Source organism: Lissotriton vulgaris, chromosome 7, assembly GCF_964263255.1.
Source record: "Lissotriton vulgaris chromosome 7, aLisVul1.2, whole genome shotgun sequence".
Taxonomy (NCBI): domain Eukaryota; kingdom Metazoa; phylum Chordata; class Amphibia; order Caudata; family Salamandridae; genus Lissotriton; species Lissotriton vulgaris.
Window position 1 is genome coordinate 1,776,510,733 of NC_141695.1, and position 25,263 is coordinate 1,776,535,995.

Here is a 25,263-nt window from a genome sequence, read left to right on the forward strand (position 1 = left end):
GGCATTACATTTTATATGCTTTTACCACGCATACATTTACAACTAAATTCGTTGCAAAATGCATGAATGGTAAAAGCATGTTTTTTTTTAAATGTTTGGATAAGGCAAGTATGGGTATAGGGGTATATGTTTTCGGGTACTGAGGTATATGTTTTGGGGTGTTTGGGTATTTTTAGGGTTCAGATATAGTTTTGGGTTATGGGGTACAGGGGTAGTTTTAGGGTTTAGGGATAGGTATGGGTTTTGGGGTACAGGGATATTTTTAGGGTTCAGGGCTAGGTTTGGGTTTTGGGGTATAGGGGTATTTTTAGGGTTCAGGGGTAGGTTAGGGTTTTGGGGTACAGGGGTATTTTAGGGTTCAAGGGTAGGTTTGGGTTTTGGGGTACAGGGTTAATTTTATGGTTCAGGGCTAGGTTTGGGTTTTGGGGTACAGGGGAATTGTTACGGGTTCAGGGCTAAGTTTGGGTTTTGGGGTAGAGGGGTATTTTAAGGTTCAGGGATAGGTTTGGGTTTTGGGGTACAGGGGTATTTTTAGGGTTCAGGGCTAGGTTTGGGTTTTGGGGTACAGGGGTATTTTTAGGGTTCAGGGGTAGGTTTCAGTTTAGAGGTACAGGGGTATTTATAGGGTTCAGGGCTAGGTTTGGGTTTTGGGGTACAGGGGTATTTTTAGGGTTTAGAGATAGGTTTGGGTTTTGGGGTACAGGGTATATTTATAGGGTTAAGATGGGTTAGTGTTTAAGGGGTATTTTAAGGAGTAAGGGTGGGTTATGATTATGGGGTTCAGTGGTATTTAAAGGGAGCAGGGTGGACACCTGGAGCTGGAATGTACAGAACCTGGGAAGAAAAAAACAATGAAATATTGGGCACAATGCTCGCTTTTTTTCCCGTAATCCCGCGCCCCGCACACGCCCACGCCTCAGCACATGCCCACAGCACACGATATGAGATATGGCATGAAGGGCGGAACGTACCACACGCCCCCAGTCTTTGTCACGCCCCCAGCACACGCCCACAGCACAACGCAGACACGCCCACAAGGGACTACTTTGCTGGCACGGTTCTTTTACCTTCTAAATGTATATGGTGGGCGTCTGCATAGCCTATGTCCTTCTGCTGCAACTGCCCTTTCCAACGCTGTATTGGGTGTTGTGATTGGTGCTGTGGTTCCTGAGATGACCCGCCTCAAAGGTTTGGGCTCTTTCTATTATATTAGTATGGATTGGAAGATGAGGTAATTACACATCAAGGGCAGTGAAGCCTTAAAGGCTCACCACCTTGATGAATGTAAATACTAGCCATCCTGGGAGGGAGGAGGTGTGACTTCCTTCCTGCCCGGACCTTTGTCTCCATCTTGGGGAAGTGCTGGCACATCCAACCAGAAGGGCAGACTCTTGTCTTGGTGGCAAATGGCTCGGGAAGCCCGCCAAGGCACTGGGTCACTGTATCCTTGAGTGGCACCCACTCAGGGAGGCACTCCTATGAATACCAGCTCACCCTCGGCAAAAGAATCATGTTGGGATGAAAAAGCACAGTGTTTGGCACCATACGTGACACAATTTGGTGGTTCTATAATAAAACCAGTGAAACCAGGCATCCCCGGCGTCTGTTGGGGGCCGTTGTAGAGATGAGGTAAGCTTAATGCCCAGAGTTACCGAGCGTGTTCCCTGGTTAGAGTAGGCACTGAGGCGAGAATTATCGAGTCCGTTGACCCCTGGTCCACGACCCTGCCGCGTCGGGAATTGAACCCTGGTCCCGGGCCGTTCTCTGCTTACAGGTCTGCAGCCTCTAACCAGTGAGCCACACCTCTCCACATACATCCACACCTTTAATCTAATGCACTTTACTCCCTGGGCTGAGGAGGACAGACTTTAAGAGTGACTTACTTACATTAGGCAGTGGTGTGGCTCTGCAGCACGTGGGGTGTAATGAGTCGCTCTCGAGCAGAGAGGCTGCTTGTGCGGGGCTGCACTGGCAGACCTGCAGACACACTTTTACTTGAGTCACACAGGGTGCTCCAGTCCTGGTGACCCCTTTCCCACCCTTACCCTGGGTACCACAGATACCATATACTGGCAACTTATAAGGGAGCAAAGTACCGTGCCAATTGTGTGCAGTAATTTAACATCACTTTTAGGAGAAAGAGCACGTGCCCTGGCACCGGGTTAGCAGGTCCCCGTGCACCTTCAGAGTCAAAAACCAGCATCAAGAAGTCTAGAATGGGGCGAAAAGTGAGGGACATCTGCAAAGAAGCCCAGTTTACAACACCAATTCAACTTTTCAGCCTTCTCAGATATTGAAAAGAGTTTAAAGTGCCCCTTTTGGGTGGATCAGAGAGTGCGCTGGGTCCTGCTATCCAGGCCGCATCACGAGTGCTCTTTCCCTCAAACTGTTGATGTGAATTGGTGCACCAGTTTTGCAAGGTACTTTTAAATCTCTGTATGGACCTGTTATATGGTGCCAGTGGTACCCAGGGCTGGGATGTCAATGGGGTAACAGGGCCGCAGCACGTATTGTGCCACCTTGAGCGATCCGAGTACAATCGAAGTCTGCAGGGCTGACATGTCAGTCCTGCACCAGCAGCGTTACTGCTCGAGTTTAACCGTTCACACGCCATGTGTGACAGGGTCACCTCACTGTCTTTAATATATATCAAGGAAGGTCCCAGAACCATTCAACACATAAGAAACCTAAGTGTAGTTCTCATATACCTCAAAATGCCAGATTTAACTTAAAATATGTACCAACTTAATGTAAACAAATGCTTAAACAAAAACAAGAACCCTAAATAGTGTGTTTGTTATAAAATTATACAATTTATTACAATTCAAAATAAAACAATTTTATACAATAATAGTGCCCATAGACACACATGGTATTAAAAACATTAAAACATCACAATTTGTTTAAAACAATTAGTCCAGGAGTCACAGTTTGTTGTTGTTGTCGACGCAGCGTTTCGGTGAATCAGTGATACCACCTTCTTCAGGACAAACAATTCTATAAGAGAAAAGATTTTTATAAGCAGACTAAGGGCACCAGCATGGGAGCCACCTGTGCTCCCAGTCTGTCCTGCCTATATGTGGCACAATTTGAAGAAAAACATATTTTTAATTCAGCTGCCCCTTTTCTTTAAAAAATATCTCGATATGGTCTAGATACATAGACAATGTTTTTTTTATCTGGACTGGAACCATGGAATCATTGGAAGAATTTATCTCCTGGCTGAACCTAGGGAATAGGAACCTCAGATTCACAAGTCAATATGACCAAGAAAGATGTGAATTCTTGGATATAATAATCAAACATTCGGCAGGCACCCTACAAGTGGAGCTATTCACCAAGAAAACTGAGAGAAACACCATGTTACATTACCAAAGTCACCACCCCCCTTGTCAGAAAAATAACATTCCTTTCGGACAATTCCTGAGACTGAAACGTAACTGTTCAGACAATAAAGACTTCTTAAAACATGCAGGAATACTATCGAAAAAGCTTACAGATAGAGGATACCCAAAAAAGATGGTAAATCATGCACTAAAAAGAGCCAAATATTTTAATAGAGACAATTTAGTTCAACAAAAAAATAGAAACACAGAAACAGAAAGTAGGCTAGTTTTTGTGACAAACTACAGTGGAGTCAGCAACAAAATTAAAAATATAATTAACCGTAACTGGAACCTAGTGACGACGAACAGTAGTAAACAACCAATCCCTAAACCCATTTTTGCCTTCAGAAGAAACAAAACAATTAGGAACAGCCTAGTACACACATACAGAGAAACAACTCAAGCACAAAGAACTGTAGATAACAACCCACTTCCGGTGGGTACATTCCCATGTAGCAAATGCTCAAACTGCAATAATGTCATCAAGGGCAACCATATTGAACATAAGAAAACAAAACACCACACAAAATCGTTCATAAACTGCAGATCCAAAAATTTAATATATTTAATCAAATGTCCATGCGACTATGTGTACATTGGAGAAACATCACGAGAAATTAGACTTAGACTAAATGAACATAAATCGGCAATACGTTGCAATAAACCAGGTGCCCCACTCACAGACCATTGGAATACAGCTGGCCACAGAATAGAAGAACTAAAATGGTGTGGATTAGAGATAATCACCCAAAACATGAGAGGCGGTGACATTAACACAAAGCGGAAAAAACGCGAACAATTTTATATGTCCCGTTTCAACTCTGTGAATGATGGCCTTAACTCAAGAGAAGACTGGGAAAGAATCCTACAATAAATCTGGAACCCAGCTAATATACATGTATCTTCATGTGTAATCAGGAAGCACTACTGACTAACCCGTATCCATGTCTAATGAGCGAGGGAGTCAATCTATTCCTATTAGAATAACAGACATGTTGAACACAATCACCATTAGTAAACTAGCCGTATAAAATATCACCCCCCCGATATTTTCTATCCTAGACAGGTAATATCTACCTCTGACCAAAGCGTCTACCCGGGTGGGCGAGCAAATAACATTAGTAACCAATCTGCAGAAAATATCACCCCCTCGTCACACTCGATCAAATATTTATTTATAAATGAGTATCTTCACCCTGGAGGTCATATACAGTGAATGAAAGAATATATAGCGGCAAGAGAAATTTGTAGTAAGTGTCTTCCTTTAATACGATCGCCACACTCGATCAAATACTTATTTATAAATGAGTATCTTAACCCTGGAGGTCACATATAGTTAATGGACAGAATATATAGCGGCAAGAGAAATTACTAAAAAGCGTCTTCCGTTAATGCAAACAAATACGCTTTAGTATTGATAAGCGAACATTCACCATTATGACGCGGTAATACCAGACAGAACTACAATTGTAGTTCCTTAGTTTAACCTACGGCAACAGAGTGATGACGCAGGGTCCCCGCGTCATCCAATTAACATTTTCCCGCGAAAAGTTGTTTTCTTTAAAAGAAGCCGACGAACGCCGATGTATACTCTTGGCGGATCGTCCACGCTAATCGATGCGGAAAGGACCGTGAGGGGAGCAGGGAGGCCGGTTACAAGGATAAAGGTGAGCGCGATCACAAATCGTCGGTAAACCAACCCGACTTAAAAAATGCCTAATTTTTAATTTAACATCCAAACAGTGACCCGATAATATCGGCATAACAAACCGGCCCCTTTGTGAGCAAATTATTCCATGTGTGTGCAACCTCAGCTTAATCCTTAAATAACCCTGTCATTGCTCCAAGCATAGTAGCGTAATAGTAGAATACATAAATACTTTTCTTCCATCATCAAGCCACAAATAAATATATATATGTTACTAATCCAGTGGACTGTTAACTAGTTACAAGCAACATAGAAGACATAGAAGTCTGTCCGGTTTCTATACCAATACTATAAAACGATCATGCATAGTTCCTTAATAAGATCTAGCTCTGCTTTGTGAAACTGTATAATAGTACCCATTGCGGCTATTATATACCCCACACAGGTTGGATTTATGAACAACCGTGGTTGATACTATTCGACGCTGTGGACAGAATTGAAGGCATCCAGTGGCGCGATTATAAAGGATTATAAAATAATCCTGAGTATAGGTGAGTAGAACCTAAATACCAACCGAGGGCCCAAACCACCAATCAACTAGAATTTGAGAAATAAATTGTGCATCAATAATATAATCTCTTGCTGTAATATAAGACCATGTCCTTCGTTTGATCCCAACAGTGGTTTCCATATACAACACGGTGGCCCCCCTCCGGTATCCTCACCAACATAGAGCTCCTGATAGAATAAGGTAAATAAGCCTAAAACTCCAAGTAGCTCTTAAAAAACTGAAAAACCTTGGTAATTTAAAATTGAAATCCTCAAGTGATATCATCACAAATATTTTTCCTTTAAGGAATTGCTAACTGGAATTTAAGATACCAGAAGCTCTACATATCTGATTTCGACTGAAAAGACTCCTCTAAATCGAAAGTGAGAGGAATTTGAATAAGTTACACACAGGTATGCTTTACGATTTTTTCTTTAGAAGCTACCCAAATGGTGACTTCATGTCACCATGCCATAGAATCCAAGAGTGTGGCGATATATTTCAAAATGCCCTCAGAAATGTACCTCATAGAACCCAACTATGATTATCAAAATCCTATTTTAAATGTGTGTTATAAATGTGCCCGAGTGACAGAGATAAAAATCTAGAAATAAAGAAAGACAGGATGCCGATTTCCATGAACAAAGGGATGTTTCTAATTGCAATGTTCTCTTATAGAATTGTTTGTCCTGAAGAAGGTGTTATCACTGATTCACCGAAACGCTGCGTCGACAACAACAACAAACTGTGACTCCTGGACTAATTGTTTTAAACAAATTGTGATGTTTTAATGTTTTTAATACCATGTGTGTCTGTGGGCACTATTATTGTATAAAATTGTTTTATTTTGAATTGTAATAAATTGTATAATTTTATAACAAACACACTATTTAGGGTTCTTGTTTTTGTTTAAGCATTTGTTTACATTAAGTTGGTACATATTTTAAGTTAAATCTGGCATTTTGAGGTATATGAGAACTACACTTAGGTTTCTTATGTGTTGAATGGTTCTGGGACCTTCCTTGTTCTTTCAACTTATGCTCCTTGTCCCCTATTACATAGTAAAGGAGACCTCCCTTCCTTCTTCTACTTTAATATATATCAGTCACCCCTAAGGTAGGCCTCCTGTAGCCCAGGGGGTCTGGGTGCATTATATTGTATGTGAGGAAGTCTATGGGGAAACAGACATAGCCCTATGGAAGCGTTCTCAAGGTAACTCTACCGCAAGGGGCCGGCGATCCATTGGATAAAATGAGCGGGGCATTATACACACCCCAGATGCCGCGCTCCATTAGGAAATGCTCGATTTATTTATTCTTTAGTACCAAACACTGTGCTTTTAACCCCTGACACTGATGTTGAGATTTAGCCTGTATGTACCTAGGTGGTACTTTAGACAGTGCCCTCCAAGTTAACCCAGTGTTCTTGTGCCTTGTCAGGCTTTTTTGAGGGTTTGACACAAAGACATAAGTCTGACCTCATGCTGAGGAGCGTGTGCCACTCCCAGAGGTCAGAGACAAAGGACCTGTGTGAGCAGGAGGTGACCCCTCAGCCCACACAAGGTGACTAGTGAATTGTACCAGCATGACAGGCAGCTTCAAAGGCTACACTGGTGCCACTGGACAAAGGAACTGCCCCCTCTCGAGGACAAAGCCACCCCTGGCCCCAGGCAATGCTTTTGACAGGAAGGCAGGAAATTAGGTATGTGGGAAGCCGCCACCTCCCCAAGGCTGATGACACCCCTAGAAGCTGTCAGCTGAGGTGTATGAGTGAGAATGGTTTAGAACCAGGTATGGACTCGTTTGAGTGACATACACCCACCGCATGTTGTCACTACTGGGGCAGATTAGCTGCAGGAAATAGTGCCAAGGCTCCTAGTCCTCACGACCACTAACATCCCCTAAATCCAGGATTTAGGGGGCAAACCAGACTCTAGAATCTCAGATTCAATGTGATACCAAGAAAAGACCTGTTTCCACAAGAAGGCAAGACTGACCGAAGAAAGGCACGGAGCTCTGCACCTGTGGCAGCCACCCTGCACCCGCTGGATTTTGACTCAGCCAAGACAAGAGACTGGATCCAATAGGAAGATGACCCCTCTGCAAACTCTCGACTTCATGAGAACTCCCTTGGGCTACAGGAACTAGCCCCCTGCAGTGAGCAGGCACAAACCGCAAATTCCACAACCTTGAAGTCCTGTTCCCCGAGCCATCCAGCGTGGCCGCTCAAAGTCCTTGGGCAGTTATCTTTGGAGAACTGTAGTTCCAACCCTCAATGAGGCTCAGCTTTCTACATCGTTTCCCTTGTCCTCTGGATCAAGGTTTCCTCAACTGGAGTGCTTGCAGGCACCAATGCTCGTAGTGGTCAGTCCAATTACAACCTGCTTTAATAGACGCTTCAAGAGAAGAGAATCCCCTGCACAAACAAACAGCCACCCCTGTGGATCCATCGTGAAGATTAGATTTTTGCATCAGTTTTCAACCTCTGTGGCATGCCTGACAGCTGCTCTGACCACAGATCCAGTTCAGCACCATGGACCGCCGAGAGCCCCTCTGCACAGAGTCCCCGGAGCCGGGTAGATTGGATGCAGTTCAGCACCACGGACCGCCGAGAGCCCCTCTGCACAGAGTCCCCGGAGCCGGGTAGATTGATCTGGGTCAGAGCCATGGACAGCCGAGAGCCCCTCTGCACAGAGCCCCCGGAGCCGGGTAGATTGATCTGGGTCAGAGCCATGGACAGCCGAGAGCCCTTCTGCACAGAGCCCCCGGAGCCGGGTAAATTGGATCCAGTTCAGCACCACGGACCGCCGAGAGCCCCTCTGCACAGAGTCCCCGGAGCCGGGTAGATTGATCTGGGTCAGAGCCATGGACAGCCGAGAGCCCCTCTGCACAGAGCCCCCGGAGCCGGGTAGATTGATCTGGGTCAGAGCCATGGACAGCCGAGAGCCCTTCTGCACAGAGCCCCCGGAGCCGGGTAGATTGGATCCACTTCAACACCATGGACCGCCGAGAGCCCCTCTGCACAGAGCCCCCGGAGCCGGGTAGATTTGATCCAGTGCAGCACCATGGACCGCCAAGAGCCCCTCTGCAAAGAGCCCCCGGAGCCGGGTAGATTGGATCCAGTTCAGCACCACGGACCGCAGAGAGCCCCTCTGCACAGAGTCCCCGGAGTCGGGTAGATTGGATCCAGTTCAGCACCACGGACCGCCGAGAGCCCCTCTGCACAGAGTCCCCGGAGCCGGGTAGATTGGAGCCAGTGCAGCACCATGGACAGCCGAGAGCCCCTCTGCAGAGAGCCCCCGGAGCCTGGTAGATTGGATCCAGTTCAGCACCACGGACCGCCGAGAGCCCCTCTGCACAGAGCCCCCGGAGCCGGGTAGATTTGATCCAGTTCAGCACCACGGACGGCCGAGAGCCCCTCTGCACAGAGTCCCCGGAGCCGGGTAGATTGGATCCAGTTCAGCACCACGGACCGCCGAGAGCCCCTCTGAACAGAGTCCCCGGAGCCGGGTAGAATAGATCCAGTTCAGCACCACGGACCGCCGAGAGCCCCTCTGCACAGAGTCCCCGGAGCCGGGTAGATTGGAGCCAGTGCAGCACCATGGACCGCCAAGAGCCCCTCTGCACAGAGTCCCCGGAGCCGGGTAGATTGGATCCAGTTCAGCACCACGGACCGCCGAGAGTCCCTCTGCACAGAGTCCCCGCAGCCGGGTAGATTGGATCCAGTTCAGCACCACAGACAGCCAAGAGCCCCTCTGCACAGAGTCCCCGGAGCCGGGTAGATTGGATCCAGTTCAGCACCACGGACCGCCGAGAGCCCCTCTGCACATAGTCCCCGGAGCCGGGTAGATTGGATCCAGTTCAGCACCACAGACAGCCAAGAGCCCCTCTGCACAGAGTCCCCGGAGCCGGGTAGATTGGATCCAGTTCAGCACCACGGACCGCTGAGAGCCCCTCTGCACAGAGCCCCCGGAGCCGGGTAGATTGATGTGGATCAGTACCACGGACCGCCGAGAACCCCTCTGCACAGAGTCCCCGGAGCCGGGTAGATTGGATCCAGTTCAGCACCACGGACCGCCGAGAGCCCCTCTGCACAGAGACCCCAGAGCCGGGTAGATTGATCTGGATCAGCACCACGGACCGCCGAGAGCCCCTCTGCACAGAGTCCCCGGACCCGGGTAGATTGATCTTGGTCAGAGCCATGGACAGCCGAGAGCCCCTCTGCACAGAGTCCCCTGAGCCGGGTAGATTGGATCCAGTTCAGCACCACGGACAGCCGAGAGCCCCTCTGCACAGAGTCCCCTGAGCCGGGTAGATTGGACCCAGTTCAGCACCACGGACCGCCGAGAGCCCCGCTGCACAGAGTCCCCGGAGCCGGGTAGATTGGATCCAGTTTAGCACCACGGACCGCCGAGAGCCCCTCTGCACAGAGCCCCCGGAGCCGGGTAGATTGATGTGGATCAGCACCACGGACTGCCGAGAGCCCCTCTGCACAGAGTCCACGGAGCCGGGTAGATTGGATCCAGTTCAGCACCACGGACCGCCGAGAGCGTCTCTGCACAGAGCCCCCGGAGCCGGGTAGATTGGATCCAGTTCAGCACCATGGACAGCCGAGAGCCCCTCTGCACAGAGTCCCCGCAGCCGGTTAGATTGATCTGGGTCAGAGCCATGGACCGCCGAGAGCCCCTCTGCACAGAGCCCCTGGAGCCGGGTAGATTGGATCCTGTTCTGCACCACGGACCGCCGAGAGCCCCTCTGCACAGAGTCCCCGGAGCCGGGTAGATTGGATCCAGTTCAGCACCACGGACCGCAGAGAGCCCTTCTGCACAGAGTCCCCGGAGCCGGGTAGATTGGATCCAGTTCAGCACCACGGATCGCCGAGAGCCACTCTGCACAGAGTCCCCGGAGCCGGGTAGATTGGATCCAGTTCAGCACCGTGGACAGCCGAGAGCCCCTCTGCACAGAGCCCCCGGAGCCGGGTAGATTGATGTGGATCAGCACCACGGACCGCCGAGAGCCCCTCTGCACAGAGTCCCCGGAGCCGGGTAGATTGGATCCAGTTCAGCACCACGGACCGCCGAGAGCCCCACTGCACAGAGTCCCCGGAGCCGGGTAGATTGATCTTGGTCAGAGCCATGGACAGCCGAGAGCCCCTCTGCACAGAGTCCCCTGAGCCGGGTAGATTGGATCCAGTTCAGCACCACGGACAGCCGAGAGCCCCTCTGCACAGAGTCCCCTGAGCCGGGTAGATTGGACCCAGTTCAGCACCACGGACCGCCGAGAGCCCCGCTGCACAGAGTCCCCGGAGCCGGGTAGATTGGATCCAGTTTAGCACCACGGACCGCCGAGAGCCCCTCTGCACAGAGCCCCCGGAGCCGGGTAGATTGATGTGGATCAGCACCACGGACTGCCGAGAGCCCCTCTGCACAGAGTCCACGGAGCCGGGTAGATTGGATCCAGTTCAGCACCACGGACCGCCGAGAGCGTCTCTGCACAGAGTCCCCGGAGCTGGGTTGATTGGATCCAGTTCAGCACCACGGACCGCCGAGAGCCCCGCTGCACTGAGTCCCCGGAGCCGGGTAGATTGGATCCAGTTCAGCACCATGGACAGCCGAGAGCCCCTCTGCACAGAGTCCCCGGAGCCGGTTAGATTGATCTGGGTCAGAGCCATGGACCGCCGAGAGCCCCTCTGCACAGAGCCCCTGGAGCCGGGTAGATTGGATCCTGTTCAGCACCACGGACCGCCGAGAGCCCCTCTGCACAGAGTCCCCGGAGCCGGGTAGATTGGATCCAGTTCAGCACCACGGACCGCCGAGAGCCCCTCTGCACAGAGTCCCTGGAGCCGGGTAGATTGGATCCAGTTCAGCACCACGGACGGCCGAGAGCCCCTCTGCACAGAGTCCCCAGAGCCGGGTAGATTGGATCCAGTTCAGCACCGTGGACAGCCGAGAGCCCCTCTGCACAGAGCCCCCGGAGCCGGGTAGATTGATGTGGATCAGCACCACGGACCGCCGAGAGCCCCTCTGCACAGAGTCCCCGGAGCCGGGTAGATTGGATCCAGTTCAGCACCACGGACCGCCGAGAGCCCCACTGCACAGAGTCCCCGGAGCCGGGTAGATTGGATCCAGTTCAGCACCACGGACCGCCGAGAGCCCCTCTGCACAGAGTCCCCGGAGCCGGGTAGATTGGATCCAGTTCAGCACCACGGACCGCCGAGAGCCCCTCTGCACAGAGTCCCCGGAGCCGGGTAGATTGGATCCAGTTCAGCACCACAGACCGCCGAGAGCCCCTCTGCACAGAGTCCCCGGAGCCGAGTAGAATAGATCCAGTTCAGCACCACGGACCGCCGAGAGCCCCTCTGCACAGAGTCCCCGGAGCCGGGTAGAATGGATCCACTTCAGCACCACGGACCGCCGAGAGCCCCTCTGCACAGAGCCCCCGGAGCCCGGTAGATTGATGTGGATCAGCACCACAGAGCGCCGAGAGCCCCTCTGCACAGAGCCCCCGGAGCCAGGTAGATTGGATCCAGTTCAGCACCATGGACCGCCGAGAGCCCCTCTGCACAGAGCCCCCAGAGCCGGGTAGATTGGACCAGTTCAGCACCACGGACAGCCGAGAGCCCCTCTGCACAGAGTCCCCGGAGCCGGGTAGATTGGATCCAGTTCAGCACCACGGACCGCAAAGAGCCCCTCTGCACAGAGTCCCCGGAGCTGGGTAGATTGGATCAAGTTCAGCACCACGGACCGCCGAGAGCCCCTCTGCACAGAGCCCCCGGAGCCGGGTAGATTGATCTGGATCAGCACCACGGACCGCCGAGAGCCCCTCTGCACAGAGCCGCCGGAGCCGGGTAGATTGGATCCAGTTCAGCACCACAGACCGCCAAGAGCCCCTCTGCACAGAGTCCCCGGAGCCGGGTAGATTGGATCCAGTTCAGCACCATGGACAGCCGAGAGCCCCTCTGCACAGAGCCCCCGGAGCCGGGTAGAATGGACCCAGTTCAGCACCACGGACCGCCGAGAGCCCCTCTGCACAGAGCCCCCGGAGCCGGGTAGATTGGATCCAGTTCAGCACCATGGACCGCCGAGAGCCCCTCTGCACAGAGCCCCCGGAGCCAGGTAGAATGGACCCAGTTCAGCACCACGGACCGCCGAGAGCCCCTCTGCACAGAGTCCCCGGAGCCGGGTAGATTGGATCCAGTTCAGCACCATGGACCGCCGAGAGCCCCTCTGCACAGAGTCCCCGGAGCCGGGTAGATTGGATCCAGTTCAGCACCATGGACCGCCGAGAGCCCCTCTGCACAGAGTCCCCGGGTAGAATGGATCCAGTTCAGCACCATGGACCGCCGAGAGCCCTTCAGCACAGAGCCCCCGGAGCCGGGTAGATTGGATCCAGTTCAGCACCACGGACCGCCGAGAGCCCCTCTGCACAGAGCCCCCGGAGCCGGGTAGATTGGATCCAGTTCAGCACCATGGACCGCCGAGAGCCCCTCTGCACAGAGTCCTTGGAGCCGGGTAGATTGGATCCAGTTCAGCACCACGGACCGCCGAGAGCCCCTCTGCACAGAGTCCCCGGAGCCGGGTAGATTGGAGCCAGTGCAGCACCATGGACAGCCGAGAGCCCCTCTGCACAGAGTTCCCGGAGCCAGGTAGATTGGATCCAGTTCAGCACCACGGACCGCCGAGAGCCCCTCTGCACAGAGTCCCCAGAGCCGGGTAGATTGATCTGGATCAGCACCACAGACCGCCGAGAGCCCCTCTGCACAGAGTCCCCGGAGCCGGGTAGAATAGATCCAGTTCAGCACCACGGACCGCCGAGAGCCCCTCTGCACAGAGTCCCCGGAGCTGGGTAGATTGGATCCAGTTCAGCACTACTGACCGCCGAGAGCCCCTCTGCACAGAGTCCCCAGAGCCGGGTAGATTGGATCCAGTTCAGCACCACGGACCGCCGAGAGCCCCTCTGCACAGAGCCCCCGGAGCCGGGTAGATTGGATCCAGTTCAGCACCATGGACCGCCGAGAGCCCCTCTGCACAGAGTCCCCGGAGCTGGGTAGATTGGATCCAGTTCAGCACCACGGACCGCCAAGAGCCCCTCTGCACAGAGTCCCCGGAGCCGGGTAGATTGGATCCAGTTCAGCACCACGGACCGCCGAGAGCCCCTCTGCACAGAGTCCCCGGAGCCGGGTAGATTGGATCCAGTTCAGCACCACAGACCGCCGAGAGCCCCTCTGCACAGAGTCCCCGGAGCCAGGTAGAATAGATCCAGTTCAGCACCACAGACCGCCGAGAGCCCCTCTGCACAGAGTCCCCGGAGCCGGGTAGAATAGATCCAGTTCAGCACCACGGACCGCCGAGAGCCCCTCTGCACAGAGTCCCCGGAGCCGGGTAGAATAGATCCAGTTCAGCACCACGGACCGCCGAGAGCCCCTCTGCACAGAGTCCCCGGAGCCGGGTAGAATAGATCCAGTTCAGCACCATGGACCGCCGAGAGCCCCTCTGCACAGAGCCCCCGGAGCCGGGTAGATTGGATCCAGTTCAGCACCATGGACCGCCGAGAGCCCCTCTGCACAGAGCCCCCGGAGCCGGGTAGATTGGATCCAGTTCAGCACCACGGACCGCCGAGAGCCCCTCTGAACAGAGCCCCCGGAGCCGGGTAGATTGGATCCAGTTTAGCACCACAGACAGCCGAGAGCCCCTCTGCACAGAGCCCCCAGAGCCGGGTAGAATAGATCCAGTTCTGCACCACGGACCGCCGAGAGCCCCTCTGCACAGAGTCCCCGGAGCCGGGTAGAATAGATCCAGTTCAGCACCACAGACCGCCGAGAGCCCCTCTGCACAGAGTCCCCGGAGCCGGGTAGAATAGATCCAGTTCAGCACCACGGACCGCCGAGAGCCCCTCTGCACAGAGTCCCCGAAGCCGGGTAGAATAGATCCAGTTCCGCACCACAGACTGCCGAGAGCCCCTCTGCACAGAGTCCCCGGAGCCGGGTAGAATAGATCCAGTTCAGCACCACGGACCGCCTAGAGCCCCTCTGCACAGAGTCCCCGGAGCCGGGTAGAATGGATCGAGTTCAGCAGCACAGACCGCCGAGAGCCCCTCTGCACAGAGTCCCCGGAGCCGGGTAGAATAGATCCAGTTCAGCACCATGGACCGCCGAGAGCCCCTCTGCACAGAGTCCCCGGAGCCGGGTAGATTGGATCCAGTTCAGCACCACGGACCGCCAAGAGCCCCTCTGCACAGAGTCCCTGGAGCCGGGTAGAATAGAAGTGTAAATAACAAGGACCCCCTGTTAAGAAAATCAAATTGTGGTACAGGGAAATAAACAGTGTAAGCAAAATAGCATAAAAATAACACATGGAAAGGGAGAAATTGCAAGAAGGACACACAACTAGGTAATTAAAAAACTAAATTTCATTTAATATATTCATAATCTTGGCATTAAAAACAAGTAATAAAAGCATGTAATGTAAATCAGTTATACAAACAACAAATTGCTAAATCATCATATGAAAAATACATATAAAAAACTTAAACTGGTGGCAAACATTAATATTCTATGCTCCTTTGAACCTACGCCACCCCGTTAGACCTAAACATCCGCCCTTTCCTACCTAGTTGGCTTAAGTTTAATGATTTTTCCCCGCCCGCATCTGTCTTCCTAGATATTGTAAGGCGGCACAGCGATATATCTTCCTCCGGCCGACCCTCAAGACGGCAGATAGCACGAGTTGATTTACTTCACGAATCTACGTGTATACGGCACTAACACACATTTCACGTTCCCGGTAAGGCTACACGCTTAAAAATAACGCGTCTTATTAAAATGAAAAAGTGTTGCACGATAATCGTTTACAGTCAATGCGGGGATTTTATAGAAGTTTACTTTGTATCTTCACATTTCAGTATTGCAAGGGAAACCTTTTTTACCATCACTTGGAAGCGGATTTACATAAGACTTGACGATATCCACGTCCCTGCTTTGTTGCTACCAGAATACTAGGCATCCTCCTTTGCCGAGTTCATTTGGTAAGGAATATTTAGCTACGTAACGAGCCCTGCATATAACGATCTTTATATAAGCCTGTTATATCACCCATCTTTTTACTTGATATTAGTAATAAACTGACCTTGAATATCCTACATATATTCTAGTTTTAAAATTTACAGCCATGTATACCTGAAAACCATTTGATCGGATGCAAACATACTATCCCGTCTACATTTAAAGGGGTTCTTCAAATATTAATAGCCAGTGACGAGATATCTTGGTAAGCACAAGCAAGTACTTACGCTATAATGTACATAGAATGACTCTATCTTCCATATACTAGGGTATGTCTTTATGTAAGATTCAAGAGTCTAATAGATGTACACACGTCCGCTTATTCTTTCCCCATCTGTAATCCTAACATTATGATCTCATACTGGTAAAATAGGATAAATATGTCTTATAGTTAGTGTATCTATTCTGATCAGGGCGGAAGTTTTTGTAATTCCCTTGCTGAAATTGTGCATCACTAATCCTTTGAAGTTTCCCACTGATAATTTCCCTTGTTGTCTTTGTCCATTTACAAATCTGATCTTTAGATTATAAAACAAGGAGATTAATCTATTAAGGAAGACAAGCCTACCTTTCCACAATCATCGTTTTGTGACTTTGGTAAGTGAGCTTTAATACCCTGCACTTGGGGCCCCTCAACTACATAACTTTGACATCTTTCTTGCATGTTTGCACTTGATGCAATAAGTTAGAATAGTTAACTTGAGGACCATCAAGGACCAATAGAAGTGTTTATCAATTAGACATCCTAGACATCAGGTTCGCTCTGTGTAGGCTTCCCGCTTTCAGTGGACTGCATGTACACCATCATGCTTTGATCACATCATTGTTACATTACTTTGGAATACGTGTTGTCCCTTTCACTTGATAGTTATGTTACTACTACCTTTACACACTCTGGTCGTTATTCCATGACCTTAGAATTTCCCTTTCCTTACAAATTACCACTGCTCAAAATATATTTATGCTAGTTTGTGCCTTATATAGCTATATCCCGGTAGCTATATAAGTAGGGAGTAATTGTGATTTAGGCACTACACCTTTTTTAGTTTTTTAATTTGGTGTGTAATTTGACATTGTGTTCTCTTGGTTATGTGTAAATTACCTTTGCTTATTTACTTATGTATTAAATATGTTTTCCAGATATTACTGTGGCTCCTGAAGAAGGCGTTCCCAATAACGCCGAAACGGGCGTCGAATAGAATATTAATGTTTGCCACCAGTTTAAGTTTTTTATATGTATTTTTCATATGATGATTTAGCAATTTGTTGTTCGTATAACTGATTTACATTACATGCTTTTATTACTTGTTTTTAATGCCAAGATTATGAATATATTAAATGAAATTTAGTTTTTTAATTACCTAGTTGTGTGTCCTTCTTGCAATTTCTCCCTTTCCATGTGTTATTATTATGCTATTACGCCGGGTAGAATAGATCCAGTTCAGCACCACGGACCGCCGAGAGCCCCTCTGCACAGAGTCCCCAGAGCCGGGTAGAATAGATCCAGTTCAGCACCACGGACCGCCGAGAGCCCCTCTGCACAGAGTGCCCGGAGCCGGGTAGAATAGATCCAGTTCAGCACCACGGACCGCCGAGAGCCCCTCTGCACAGAGTCCCCGGAGCTGGGTAGATTGGATCCAGTTCAGCACTACTGACCGCCGAGAGCCCCTCTGCACAGAGTCCCCAGAGCCGGGTAGATTGGATCCAGTTTAGCACCACGGACCGCCGAGAGCCCCTCTGCACAGAGCCCCCGGAGCCGGGTAGATTGGATCCAGTTCAGCACCATGGACCGCCGAGAGCCCCTCTGCACAGAGTCCCCGGAGCCGGGTAGAATAGATCCAGTTCAGCACCATGGACCGCCGAGAGCCCCTCTGCACAGAGCCCCCGGAGCCGGGTAGATTGGATCCAGTTCAGCACCATGGACCGCCGAGAGCCCCTCTGCACAGAGCCCCCGGAGCCGGGTAGATTGGATCCAGTTCAGCACCTTGGACCGCCGAGAGCCCCTCTGCACAGAGCCCCCGGAGCCGGGTAGATTGGATCCAGTTTAGCACCACAGACAGCCGAGAGCCCCTCTGCACAGAGCCCCCGGAGCCGGGTAGAATAGATCCAGTTCTGCACCACGGACCGCCGAGAGCCCCTCTGCACAGAGTCCCCGGAGCCGGGTAGAATAGATCCAGTTCAGCACCACAGACCGCCGAGAGCCCCTCTGCACAGAGTCCCCGGAGCCGGGTAGAATAGATCCAGTTCAGCACCACGGACCGCCGAGAGCCCCTCTGCACAGAGTCCCCGAAGCCAGGTAGAATAGATCCAGTTCCGCACCACAGACTGCCGAGAGCCCCTCTGCACAGAGTCCCCGGAGCCGGGTAGAATAGATCCAGTTCAGCACCACGGACCGCCTAGAGCCCCTCTGCACAGAGTCCCCGGAGCCGGGTAGAATGGATCGAGTTCAGCAGCACAGACCGCCGAGAGCCCCTCTGCACAGAGTCCCCGGAGCCGGGTAGAATAGATCCAGTTCAGCACCATGGACCGCCGAGAGCCCCTCTGCACAGAGTCCCCGGAGCCGGGTAGATTGGATCCAGTTCAGCACCACGGACCGCCAAGAGCCCCTCTGCACAGAGTCCCTGGAGCCGGGTAGAATAGAAGTGTAAATAACAAGGACCCCCTGTTAAGAAAATCAAATTGTGGTACAGGGAAATAAACAGTGTAAGCAAAATAGCATAAAAATAACACATGGAAAGGGAGAAATTGCAAGAAGGACACACAACTAGGTAATTAAAAAACTAAATTTCATTTAATATATTCATAATCTTGGCATTAAAAACAAGTAATAAAAGCATGTAATGTAAATCAGTTATACAAACAACAAATTGCTAAATCATCATATGAAAAATACATATAAAAATCTTAAACTGGTGGCAAACATTAATATTCTATGCTCCTTTGAACCTACGCCACCCCGTTAGACCTAAACATCCGCCCTTTCCTACCTAGTTGGCTTAAGTTTAATGATTTTTCCCCGCCCGCATCTGTCTTCCTAGATATTGTAAGGCGGCACAGCGATATATCTTCCTCCGGCCGACCCTCAAGACGGCAGATAGCACGAGTTGATTTACTTCACGAATCTACGTGTATACGGCACTAACACACATTTCACGTTCCCGGTAAGGCTACACGCTTAAAAATAACGCGTCTTATTAAAATGAAAAAGTGTTGCACGATAATCGTTTACAGTCAATGCGGGGATTTTATAGAAGTTTACTTTGTATCTTCACATTTCAGTATTGCAAGGGAAACCTTTTTTACCATCACTTGGAAGCGGATTTACATAAGACTTGACGATATCCACGTCCCTGCTTTGTTGCTACCAGAATACTAGGCATCCTCCTTTGCCGAGTTCATTTGGTAAGGAATATTTAGCTACGTAACGAGCCCTGCATATAACGATCTTTATATAAGCCTGTTATATCACCCATCTTTTTACTTGATATTAGTAATAAACTGACCTTGAATATCCTACATATATTCTAGTTTTAAAATTTACAGCCATGTATACCTGAAAACCATTTGATCGGATGCAAACATACTATCCCGTCTACATTTAAAGGGGTTCTTCAAATATTAATAGCCAGTGACGAGATATCTTGGTAAGCACAAGCAAGTACTTACGCTATAATGTACATAGAATGACTCTATCTTCCATATACTAGGGTATGTCTTTATGTAAGATTCAAGAGTCTAATAGATGTACACACGTCCGCTTATTCTTTCCCCATCTGTAATCCTAACATTATGATCTCATACTGGTAAAATAGGATAAATATGTCTTATAGTTAGTGTATCTATTCTGATCAGGGCGGAAGTTTTTGTAATTCCCTTGCTGAAATTGTGCATCACTAATCCTTTGAAGTTTCCCACTGATAATTTCCCTTGTTGTCTTTGTCCATTTACAAATCTGATCTTTAGATTATAAAACAAGGAGATTAATCTATTAAGGAAGACAAGCCTACCTTTCCACAATCATCGTTTTGTGACTTTGGTAAGTGAGCTTTAATACCCTGCACTTGGGGCCCCTCAACTACATAACTTTGACATCTTTCTTGCATGTTTGCACTTGATGCAATAAGTTAGAATAGTTAACTTGAGGACCATCAAGGACCAATAGAAGTGTTTATCAATTAGACATCCTAGACATCAGGTTCGCTCTGTGTAGGCTTCCCGCTTTCAGTGGACTGCATGTACACCATCATGCTTTGATCACATCATTGTTACATTACTTTGGAATACGTGTTGTCCCTTTCACTTGATAGTTATGTTACTACTACCTTTACACACTCTGGTCGTCATTCCATGACCTTAGAATTTCCCTTTCCTTACAAATTACCACTGCTCAAAATATATTTATGCTAGTTTGTGCCTTATATAGCTATATCCCAGTAGCTATATAAGTAGGGAGTAATTGTGATTTAGGCACTACACCTTTTTTAGTTTTTTAATTTGGTGTGTAATTTGACATTGTGTTCTCTTGGTTATGTGTAAATTACCTTTGCTTATTTACTTATGTATTAAATATGTTTTCCAGATATTACTGTGGCTCCTGAAGAAGGCGTTCCCAATAACGCCGAAACGGGCGTCGAATAGAATATTAATGTTTGCCACCAGTTTAAGTTTTTTATATGTATTTTTCATATGATGATTTAGCAATTTGTTGTTCGTATAACTGATTTACATTACATGCTTTTATTACTTGTTTTTAATGCCAAGATTATGAATATATTAAATGAAATTTAGTTTTTTAATTACCTAGTTGTGTGTCCTTCTTGCAATTTCTCCCTTTCCATGTGTTATTATTATGCTATTACGCCGGGTAGAATAGATCCAGTTCAGCACCACGGACCGCCGAGAGCTCCTCTGCACAGAGTCCCCAGAGCCGGGTAGAATAGATCCAGTTCAGCACCACGGACCGCCGAGAGCCCCTCTGCACAGAGTGCCCGGAGCCGGGTAGAATAGATCCAGTTCAGCACCACGGACCGCCGAGAGCCCCTCTGCACAGAGTCCCCGGAGCTGGGTAGATTGGATCCAGTTCAGCACTACTGACCGCCGAGAGCCCCTCTGCACAGAGTCCCCAGAGCCGGGTAGATTGGATCCAGTTTAGCACCACGGACCGCCGAGAGCCCCTCTGCACAGAGCCCCCGGAGCCGGGTAGATTGGATCCAGTTCAGCACCATGGACCGCCGAGAGCCCCTCTGCACAGAGTCCCCGGAGCTGGGTAGATTGGATCCAGTTCAGCACCACGGACCGCCAAGAGCCCCTCTGCACAGAGTCCCCGGAGCCGGGTAGATTGGATCCAGTTCAGCACCACGGACCGCCGAGAGCCCCTCTGCACAGAGTCCCCGGAGCCGGGTAGATTGGATCCAGTTCAGCACCACGGACCGCCGAGAGCCCCTCTGCACATAGTCCCCGGAGCCGGGTAGATTGGATCCAGTTCAGCACCACGGACCGCCGAGAGCCCCTCTGCACAGAGCCCCCGGAGCCGGGTAGTTTGGACCAGTTCAGCACCACGGACAGCCGAGAGCCCCTCTGCACAGAGTCCCCGGAGCCGGGTAGATTGGATCCAGTTCAGCACCACGGACCGCCGAGAGCCCCTCTGCACAGAGTCCCCGGAGCCGGGTAGATTGGATCCAGTTCAGCACCACGACCGCAAAGAGCCCCTCTGCACAGAGTCCCCGGAGCTGGGTAGATTGGATCCAGTTCAGCACCACGGACCGCCGAGAGCCCCTCTGCACAGAGTCCCCGGAGCCGGGTAGAATAGATCCAGTTCAGCACCATGGACCGCCGAGAGCCCCTCTGCACAGAGCCCCCGGAGCCGGGTAGATTGATCTGGATCAGCACCACGGACCGCCGAGAGCCCCTCTGCACAGAGCCGCCGGAGCCGGGTAGATTGGATCCAGTTCAGCACCACAGACCGCCAAGAGCCCCTCTGCACAGAGTCCCCGGAGCCGGGTAGATTGGATCCAGTTCAGCACCATGGACAGCCGAGAGCCCCTCAGCACAGAGCCCCCGGAGCCGGGTAGAATGGACCCAGTTCAGCACCACGGACCGCCGAGAGCCCCTCTGCACAGAGCCCCCGGAGCCGGGTAGATTGGATCCAGTTCAGCACCATGGACCGCCGAGAGCCCCTCTGCACAGAGCCCCCGGAGCCGGGTAGAATGGACCCAGTTCAGCACCACGGACCGCCGAGAGCCCCTCTGCACAGAGTCCCCGGAGCCGGGTAGATTGGATCCAGTTCAGCACCATGGACCGCCGAGAGCCCCTCTGCACAGAGTCCCCGGAGCCGGGTAGATTGGATCCAGTTCAGCACCATGGACCGCCGAGAGCCCCTCTGCACAGAGTCCCCGGGTAGAATGGATCCAGTTCAGCACCACGGACCGCCGAGAGCCCTTCAGCACAGAGCCCCCGGAGCCGGGTAGATTGGATCCAGTTCAGCACCACGGACCACCGAGAGCCCCTCTGCACAGAGCCCCCGGAGCCGGGTAGATTGGATCCAGTTCAGCACCATGGACCGCCGAGAGCCCCTCTGCACAGAGTCCTCGGAGCCGGGTAGATTGGATCCAGTTCAGCACCACGGACCGCCGAGAGCCCCTCTGCACAGAGTCCCCGGAGCCGGGTAGATTGGAGCCAGTTCAGCACCATGGACAGCCGAGAGCCCCTCTGCACAGAGTCCCTGGAGCCAGGTAGATTGGATCCAGTTCAGCACCACGGACCGCCGAGAGCCCCTCTGCACAGAGTCCCCAGAGCCGGGTAGATTGATCTGGATCAGCACCACAGACCGCCGAGAGCCCCTCTGCACAGAGTCCCCGGAGCCGGGTAGAATAGATCCAGTTCAGCACCACGGACCGCCGAGAGCCTCTCTGCACAGAGTCCCCATGGCTGGGTAGATTGGATCCAGTTCAGCACTACTGACCGCCGAGAGCCCCTCTGCACAGAGTCCCCAGAGCCGGGTAGATTGGATCCAGTTCAGCACCACGGACCGCCGAGAGCCCCTCTGCACAGAGCCCCCGGAGCCGGGTAGATTGGATCCAGTTCAGCACCATGGACCGCCGAGAGCCCATCTGCACAGAGTCCCCGGAGCTGGGTAGATTGGATCCAGTTCAGCACCACGGACCGCCAAGAGCCCCTCTGCACAGAGTCCCCGGAGCCGGGTAGATTGGATCCAGTTCAGCACCACGGACCGCCGAGAGCCCCTCTGCACAGAGTCCCCGGAGCCGGGTAGATTGGATCCAGTTCAGCACCACGGACCGCCGAGAGCCCCTCTGCACATAGTCCCCGGAGCCGGGTAGATTGGATCCAGTACAGCACCACGGACCGCAGAGAGCCCCTCTGCACAGAGTCCCCGGAGTCGGGTAGATTGGATCCAGTTCAGCACCACGGACCGCCGAGAGCCACTCTGCACAGAGTCCCCGGAGCCGGGTAGATTGGATCCAGTTCAGCACCACAGACCGCCGAGAGCCCCTCTGCACAGAGTCCCCGGAGCCGGGTAGAATAGATCCAGTTCAGCACCACAGACCGCCGAGAGCCCCTCTGCACAGAGTCCCCGGAGCCGGGTAGAATAGATCCAGTTCAGCACCACGGACCGCCGAGAGCCCCTCTGCACAGAGTCCCCGGAGCCGGGTAGAATAGATCCAGTTCAGCACCACGGACCGCCGAGAGCCCCTCTGCACAGAGTCCCCGGAGCCGGGTAGAATAGATCCAGTTCAGCACCATGGACCGCCGAGAGCCCCTCTGCACAGAGCCCCCGGAGCCGGGTAGATTGGATCCAGTTCAGCACCATGGACCGCCGAGAGCCCCTCTGCACAGAGCCCCCGGAGCCGGGTAGATTGGATCCAGTTCAGCACCTTGGACCGCCGAGAGCCCCTCTGCACAGAGCCCCCGGAGCCGGGTAGATTGGATCCAGTTTAGCACCACAGACAGCCGAGAGCCCCTCTGCACAGAGCCCCCGGAGCCGGGTAGAATAGATCCAGTTCTGCACCACGGACCGCCGAGAGCCCCTCTGCACAGAGTCCCCGGAGCCGGGTAGAATAGATCCAGTTCAGCACCACAGACCGCCGAGAGCCCCTCTGCACAGAGTCCCCGGAGCCGGGTAGAATAGATCCAGTTCAGCACCACGGACCGCCGAGAGCCCCTCTGCACAGAGTCCCCGAAGCCAGGTAGAATAGATCCAGTTCCGCACCACAGACTGCCGAGAGCCCCTCTGCACAGAGTCCCCGGAGCCGGGTAGAATAGATCCAGTTCAGCACCACGGACCGCCTAGAGCCCCTCTGCACAGAGTCCCCGGAGCCGGGTAGAATGGATCGAGTTCAGCACCACAGACCGCCGAGAGCCCCTCTGCACAGAGTCCCCGGAGCCGGGTAGAATAGATCCAGTTCAGCACCATGGACCGCCGAGAGCCCCTCTGCACAGAGTCCCCGGAGCCGGGTAGATTGGATCCAGTTCAGCACCACGGACCGCCAAGAGCCCCTCTGCACAGAGTCCCTGGAGCCGGGTAGAATAGAAGTGTAAATAACAAGGACCCCCTGTTAAGAAAATCAAATTGTGGTACAGGGAAATAAACATTGTAAGCAAAATAGCATAAAAATAACACATGGAAAGGGAGAAATTGCAAGAAGGACACACAACTAGGTAATTAAAAAACTAAATTTCATTTAATATATTCATAATCTTGGCATTAAAAACAAGTAATAAAAGCATGTAATGTAAATCAGTTATACAAACAACAAATTGCTAAATCATCATATGAAAAATACATATAAAAAACTTAAACTGGTGGCAAACATTAATATTCTATGCTCCTTTGAACCTACGCCACCCCGTTAGACCTAAACATCCGCCCTTTCCTACCTAGTTGGCTTAAGTTTAATGATTTTTCCCCGCCCGCATCTGTCTTTCTAGATATTGTAAGGCGGCACAGCGATATATCTTCCTCCGGCCGACCCTCAAGACGGCAGATAGCACGAGTTGATTTACTTCACGAATCTACGTGTATACGGCACTAACACACATTTCACGTTCCCGGTAAGGCTACACGCTTAAAAATAACGCGTCTTATTAAAATGAAAAAGTGTTGCACGATAATCGTTTACAGTCAATGCGGGGATTTTATAGAAGTTTACTTTGTATCTTCACATTTCAGTATTGCAAGGGAAACCTTTTTTACCATCACTTGGAAGCGGATTTACATAAGACTTGACGATATCCACGTCCCTGCTTTGTTGCTACCAGAATACTAGGCATCCTCCTTTGCCGAGTTCATTTGGTAAGGAATATTTAGCTACGTAACGAGCCCTGCATATAACGATCTTTATATAAGCCTGTTATATCACCCATCTTTTTACTTGATATTAGTAATAAACTGACCTTGAATATCCTACATATATTCTCGTTTTAAAATTTACAGCCATGTATACCTGAAAACCATTTGATCGGATGCAAACATACTATCCCGTCTACATTTAAAGGGGTTCTTCAAATATTAATAGCCAGTGACGAGATATCTTGGTAAGCACAAGCAAGTACTTACGCTATAATGTACATAGAATGACTCTATCTTCCATATACTAGGGTAT